Below are 7,920 nucleotides of genomic sequence, written 5' to 3' on the forward strand. Positions count from 1 at the left end.
GATTCCGACCAAACAAGGACGAATCAAGCTATGAACCGGCTTGTTTTGGATTCTTCATTCATCAGAGAATCCAGGAGAACTGGAATCATACCGAGACCGGTTTTGGTTGGAAAGTTATTCAATTTCTAAACCAGAAGATTTCCGGCTTGCCTTATTTGGAACCTTTCGGGTTTTGGAGGCTTCAAACATATCAGTGGCGCCCAGGAGACTCTGAGTTACTTCTAGAAGCTTTCTACAACATCCTAAGGTGCACCAACACGCATTGGATCAGGCGGATCCAATTAAGTTCTCAATTAAGCCAACCGGAGCCATTTATGGCAAGTATGAGAGTCAACCGGTTTAATTCAACACAGAACCGACTTTGGCGACCAGGAGACTTCATTTACCAATCAGAGGGTCCAAATATTGTCCCACCATGCACCAGAACGCACAGGATCAGGCGGATCCTTCTGCAACTTCACTTGCCATATATAGATGCATTCACACTTGGAGCCATAACTCTCCAACGGCTCTTTTCCTTTGAATGCTACGACTTGGGAGTATTTTATGAAGCTAATAATGTTCCAGAGAAGCTAACTTATCCCCTAAAACCGTCCAGATACAAAGGCATCATCACATTTTCATATTTGGCCGAGATTCACTCATTTAGAGCCTAACGGCTAGTTTTTGATTAGTTTTGATTTGTTTCTTTGTCTTTAGCATTTTAGAACGTGTAAGAGCATTATATAAGCTCCTCTTAGTCCAATGTAACAACTCACCTTTCAATCCAGAAATATACTACGCATTCTTGTTTTCTTTCAAAGTGTTTCTTTGCAAAGATTGTTCTTTTTTCTTTAGAATTAAGTGTGTGATTCACTTAGCTCTATAGAAGCTGCGACTTAGCTTGTTTGTGAGATTCAAACAATCTATTTCGTTCACAGATTGAGAGAGTCAATCACCATCGATTGAGAGAGTCAATCAAATCCACCACCTTCCATCCCACCATCATATCCACTTCCGCAAAGCTTGTTGTCTTTGACAACCTTGTGAATTATAAGACTTGGTGTGATTCCAATCTTATATCATTTGGTATCAGAGTCCAAGTTCCTATCAAGGTGCTTTTGTTCTTTGTCTTTTGTTTTCTGTTATTTCATTTCAGGCTTTGTTTCATCATAAATCGAAAATCCAAAAAAAAGGTGTTTTTGTTTTCAGTTCTGTTTCCATTATTTTGATTCATTATTAAAACAAAAAAAATTATAAAGAAAAGTTGTTCGGTTTGTTTTGCTACTGTTTTGATAAATATAAAAGCCATAAAAAGGTCTTTGTCGATTTCAATCTCAGAAAACCCCATAAAGAGTTTTTAATACAGCAATCTTTCATTTGTTAGTTTACTCCTTGTTGTTTGAATTTTTATTAAAAAAAAAAATTCTTTCTTGATTTCCTTTTGTTCTTGAACCAGAATTAAAATTTCTTTTCTGTTATTTAAATTTTTGAATTTGTTTAGTTTTTTTAAAAAAAATATATATATAATAAAAAAAAATTGTCCTATTGATTCGTTTCATTTCTTAGTTTTGTATTTTTTTCATTAAAAAAAAGAAATTAAAGATTTTCCTTTTTGTTATTAAATTTTCGAAATTCTGTTTGAAGAAAAAAAAAAAAAGTAAAGAAACCATTGTTTTAATTTGGCAACTTTTCTTCTTTCCTTTTCCTTGTCTAAAACGAGTTTGACCCATCCTTTTTCTCTTTGCTTTTGCGAGATAATCGCTGAGGAGCAGCCACCATGAATTCGAGTGAAGAAGATGAGTCCATAGGATTCAATGAAGACAAATATGATGATTCAATCCAAGGATGGTTGTCCGATGAAGAAGCTGATTATGAATCCCCACCATGGCCAGGAGATGATTATTCAAGATATGGAGACGAAAGAGATGGTGAAGGAGCTGATCCTGAACCACCAGATTACAGAAGAAACAACGCCAATCAATTGAATTGGTCTAGAGAAAAAGAAACCGACCAAGAAGGTGATTTTGGAGAAGATAGTACATAGCGAGATGAGACTGAGATTCAAATAAGTTTAGAAGACCATGAAGGTGAACCAGGACGTGGAGACCTCCTCACCCATGGAAGAGAACAACATCCGAAAGACGAACTATACCAAAAGCCTTGGTGTGAAGAGACTGAAAGCGATCTAGGAGAAGATCATGAAGAAGATACTTGGAGAGAAGAAACTGATTCTGAAATCAGTTCAGGAGATGGTGACCATGTTGATGACGACCAATGGAGCCATGAGGCAGATCCAGAAGATACTTTGGTTGGAGAAACAAAGTTTGAAGAGGAGGATAAATATCCAAATGATGCCAGTGTCAACAACACACCTCTAGACGACCCATACGATACAGCAACAGATGATGAGGCAGATTGTGAGCCACGCCACATCTATTTTTCAGGTCATGAACAAGGACCAGAAGCTTACCTACAGTGGGAGAGCGAAATGGAGTACATGATGAGGGCACAAAACATCCCCAAGGACCAGAAACTTTCATATGCACTTGACTCACTTGTTGGAGAAGCTACTAAATGGTGGGAACAAGAAGAAGTTGTGGCCAATTATAATAATTCTACCATCACTTGGGGTAATCTCAAGCAGCGTATGTACAGAGAGTTTGTACAGAAGTCCCACAACCACAGCTACATTCCCAAGAGGCTAATGTTCCAAACAGCTACAAGGAAATGCATGTCTACACCAAAACCGCAGCCTGTTTCTAAGTCAAAGAAAGCTTGCTGTTCTGAGCCAAAGAAAGTGTCTCAAAGCACTTTGGAAAAGAGGTCAAAGGCTGAGAAACCAGTGGCAACCACAGAAGTTAAACCAAATCCAATGCCACCAATCACAGTTCACAAGAGAAGCACAAAACCGACACTTGAGCCACAAGGCAAAGCAAAGCAATGTAAGTCTTCTAAAACTCTTAAGATAGATACCAAAATCTGTTATAGATGTCATCAAAGAGGTCATTTTGCTAAGACTTGTCCAATCAGAAAATCAGAGATTACTACATCAGTTGAACCAGTAAAGGAAGAAGTTAGAAAGTAGAAAGAGATGAGTTACATTGTGAAATTTCTAAATCAGATATGATGTGCTTGTCTTTGCCAAAGGTTTTGGATGCAGGTTTAAATGATGGAGAGCAGCACTATGAAGAGATAAAGATGTGCCAGTCTGCCCCTGAGAAAGATGTTACCAACTTCACTCTGATCCAACCAGAGCCACCAGATCACCTGATGAAATCAAATGCCATTGCATCTACGGAAATAGAACATACCGAGACTTCTGATCAGGTAAGTAGCACGTTTCTCTCATTTATTTCTGATGATTTGAAGTCTGTGGTAAAGAATCTGCTAAATCCAGAAAACTGTGAGAATATTAAAGAAACCGTTTCTTATATTGAACCACAAAACTATGAGCAACTTGTGGTTTCACATAAAGTTAATGAAATGATCCAACCTGAATCACGTTTCTATGTTTCTAGTAATACCATGACTGCTATAACACACTTGTTCTTTGTCAAAAGTGTCAAGGAAATTGCAGGTACAGGAAAGAATCAACAAAACTCTAATTTGCAAAGGTTCAATGGACACATGACGTGTGAAAAAGGGGATTTCACCAAAGTGAACGACTTGCTGCCCAAAGAAGTCGGCAACAAAATTGGAGAGGTGTCATTGTTTCTTTTCTGATCAAAGAAGAACCACCAGATGCCCAACACCGACCATGCCCAAGCTACACTCGCACAATGAGTGAAGGTATTTCTCTGAACCCTCAAACAATTCAAGGTACTAACTTGACTTATCTATGTGCAGGTAAACAAGTTTTGAGGACAACTTCTTGAAGAGGGAGGATATGATGAGGACATCAAGTCATCATCAGACCTGAAGCAAGGAATCAAGGAATCAAGGAACAAGGAGATGAGAACATGGAGCCAAGACGAGCTAAGGAGACATGTGAGCTTTGTTCAGCACAAATGAAGACCAATACTGACCGTTCCAGCTCAACAAACATTTGGGATATTTACTCATCACGTCTAGAGCATACCACGAAGAAGAATCATCCCAAAAGCTTTCCACATGAAGAAGATATTGAAGATACACTCAGGCAGATCTTCAAAGGATCCGATGGAGACATACGACCACTTATTGAATCCCTCCAACCAGACCAGAAGGATTTAATACATGAAACCACTTTCTATGCAATCTGGATCCAGCATAGGCACGCGGGGAATTGGAATCAGTCCAATTGGAGTTCAGACATAAGAGTTATTCAGCTTACAAACCGGGTTATCTCCAACAAACCCGATTTGGACATTTGCGCCTTGATCAAAGGATTCCGACCAACAAGGACGAATCAAGCTATGAACCGGCTTGTTTTGGATTCTTCATTCATCAGAGAATCCAGGAGAACTGGAATCATACCGAGACCGGTTTTGGTTGGAAAGTTATTCAATTTCTAAACCAGAAGATTTCCGGCTTGCCTTATTTGGAACCTTTCGGGTTTTGGAGGCTTCAAACATATCAGTGGCGCCCAGGAGACTCTGAGTTACTTCTAGAAGCTTTCTACAACATCCTAAGGTGCACCAACATGCATTGGATCAGGCGGATCCAATTAAGTTCTCAATTAAGCCAACCGGAGCCATTTATGGCAAGTATGAGAGTCAACCGGTTTAATTCAACACAGAACCGACTTTGGCGACCAGGAGACTTCGCTTACCAATCAGAGGGTCCAAATATTGTCCCACCATGCACCAGAACTCACAGGATCAGGCGGATCCTTCTGCAACTTCACTTGCCATATATAGATGCATTCACACTTGGAGCCATAACTCTCCAACGGCTCTTTTCCTTTGAATGCTACGACTTGGGAGTATTTTATGAAGATAATAATGTTCCAGAGAAGCTAACTTATCCCCTAAAACCGTCCAGATACAAAGGCATCATCGCATTTTCATATTTGGCCGAGATTCACTCATTTAGAGCCTAACGGCTAGTTTTTGATTAGTTTTGATTTGTTTCTTTGTCTTTAGCATTTTAGAACGTGTAAGAGCATTATATAAGCTCCTCTTAGTCCATTGCAAGAACTCACCTTTCAATCCAGAAATATACTAAGCATTCTTGTTTTCTTTCAAAGTGTTTCTTTGCAAAGATTGTTCTTTTTTCTTTAGAATTAAGTGTGTGATTCACTTAGCTCTATAGAAGCTGCGACTTAGCTTGTTTGTGAGATTCAAACAATCTATTTCGTTCACAGATTGAGAGAGTCAATCACCATCGATTGAGAGAGTCAATCAAATCCACTACCTTCCATCCCACCATCATATCCACTTCCGCAAAGCTTGTTGTCTTTGACAACCTTGTGAATTATAAGACTTGGTGTGATTCCAATCTTATATCATTTGATGTTCTCATCAGACCCTGAACCATTGCTTTTGTTGCTGCTGACCTCCTTCTCACTTAGTGTAGGAGAAAAATATTCCAAGCAAGCTTTATAATCACTAAAGAATCTTCTTCAAACTCAAGATCAGGTCTTACTAAGGATTCTTTCTTCTTCTCAACAGATGCAAGGGGTTGAGCTTCTTCTATAGTTCCAATACTCCCCACATACTTCATCTCATAGTGTTTCAACTCATCAGAATCATCAGATATAACCCCACAAAAATCCAGCAAGAGGAGGTTTAAGGAGATAAGATACTTCATCATCTACCTTAGTAAGCACCACTCTTTGAGTATCAAAGTCCATCCTTGGTCCTGTGGTGTTCAGAAATGGAGTTCCAAGCAGAAGAGGTAGCTCTTTGGTTTTTTTCATCTTCATGACTACAAAATCAGTTGGAACTGTGCATTCATCAATCTTTAATGGGTAGTCTTCAAGGATTCCATTTGGCTTCTTTGAGGATGAATCTCCAAAGGTAATTGACATGGGGTGATGCTTAAGACTCTTGATCCCTAGTCTCTCCACAATGTCTAAAGACATTACACTGATGCTTGACCCAGAATCACACAAAGCATTGTCCACTTTCAAATTTCCAAGATAGCATGAGATGGAGAACTTTCCTAGGTTGCCTAGTTTGGGAATCGATTTGGGTTTCACCCTTGTTGAGCCAGTGCTAGAGACTCCATCAGATGTTCTTCCTTGAACCATTCTCTGATCCTTTCCTTCAGCAATCTCAGAATTATTCTTTTTCATATCAAAACAAGCTGCCTCCCCACCTTCTTTCTCAATGTCCTCATTGAGATCACAGAACAGGAATTCAAACTCATCTATGATGGCGTTCTCATCATCTTTTGTCAGGCATTTTTCACTTGAGACATTGCCATGGAGAAGGTCCTCAATTTCTTGGACAGCAGCATGATTCTCATCATTTGAGAGGATTGCATTGCAGTATTCTGTTTGATGTGCAATTGATGTCCCTGGAAAAGATCTTTGAGCTTGAGAACTGCAGTGGCCTTTGTTGTTCTCTAGAGTCTTGACTTTGGAAGCCAAGGTTGAAAGTTGAGTTAGAAGATCAGAATAAGTGCAATCCACCTTGTTGTTAATCTCTGCCATTTTCTTGTTGAAGTCTATGACACCACTTGCTTGACCTTTGAGGATTTGCTGGAGCAGGTTCTGCACTTCTTGATCCTTATTCTCTGAGTTCTGTTGGAGACTTTGTTGTTGGGGAGAGACAAAACCTTGTTGTTGAGTGTTTTTAGGATAAAAGTTCTGGTTTGGGGGATTCTTGTAGTAGGTAAAGCCCTTTTGGTAACCTTGTTGGCCACCTACAAAGTTCACCTCAGCTGTGATGTCTTCCCTTTGAAATGTGTCTTGAAACACATGATTCACATCTCTAACAAAGTTGGCTGACTGATGAGAAGCTAAGAGAAGTGTGTCTAGCTTCTCATTGAGAGACTTGATGTCTTTCCTTGTCCTTTCCTCTTCAGCACTCACAGCTCCTCTTGAATTCCTTTCAAAGTCTGATCCATAAAGCTCATCACTCTGAGCTACATTCTCCACTAGGGTCATGGCATCATTGACTTCCTTGGTCATGAAATTACTATTTGAAGCTGTGTCCAAGAGAAGTCTGACCTTTGGTAAACCACCTCCGTAGAAGGTACTTAGCAGCTGACAATCTGAGAATCCATGGTGAGGGCATTGCATGGTATACCCTCTAAATCTTTCCCAAGCCTCACAAAATGATTCATGGTTCTTCTGAATGAAACTTGAGATTTCATTTCTTAACCTTGCTGTTCTTGATGAAGAGAAGAACTTGGTTAGAAATGCACTTTTGCATTGCTCCCAAGTTGTGACTGATCCTTGAGGTAGAGACTTTTCCCACTGATGAGCTTTGTCTCCTAGAGAAAAAGGGAATAACCTCAACTTGAAACTGTCCTCACTCACTCCATTTATCTTTGTTAGATTCACAAACTCTATCAAAGTTGTCAATGTGATCTAATGGGTCTTCTAATGCCAAGCCATGGAACCTGTTTGATTGCACCATGTTGATCAAGCCAGATTTGATCTCAAAATCGTTTTCAGGTGTAGGAGCTTGAATCCCATATCTCTGACCCTGAGTATTGGCCTCATCAGCAGCTCCCACAACTATTCTTGGACGTGGTGCTGGACCCTCTTGCTGAGCCTGGTGGTTTCCATTACCACCATGAGCCTGTTGCCCTTGATCCATACCCAACCTCTCAATGTGCTCAGCTCTTTCTCTTTGTCTCCTTGCTTGACTTCTGGTGTTCATACACCTGAAAACAAAGACAGCACTTGAAAGGTAATCAGTAAAACAAAAGAAAATAACTTGATCTCAAGAAGATCCAAAGTCCTAATTGTAGAATGAATCTCCAATTGGCAACGGCGCCAAATTGATAGTAGGAATTTTCAATCCTTGATCAATTCCTCAACTACTCATGTCATTGTAGCACTTG

The 7,920-nt window shown here is 39.7% G+C and overlaps 1 non-coding gene across 1 annotated transcript; it reads left to right on the forward strand.

The window, feature by feature from the left end:
- The first annotated feature begins 7,127 nt into the window (after positions 1-7,127).
- On the forward strand, positions 7,128-7,234 carry LOC112084730. Its single transcript, XR_002898391.1, has one exon. It is a non-coding gene; the product is annotated as a small nucleolar RNA R71 (small nucleolar RNA).
- The last annotated feature ends 686 nt before the right edge of the window (positions 7,235-7,920 follow it).

The sequence above is a fragment of the Eutrema salsugineum genome, unplaced genomic scaffold, assembly GCF_000478725.1.
Source record: "Eutrema salsugineum unplaced genomic scaffold, Eutsalg1_0 scaffold_4, whole genome shotgun sequence".
Lineage (NCBI taxonomy): Eukaryota > Viridiplantae > Streptophyta > Magnoliopsida > Brassicales > Brassicaceae > Eutrema > Eutrema salsugineum.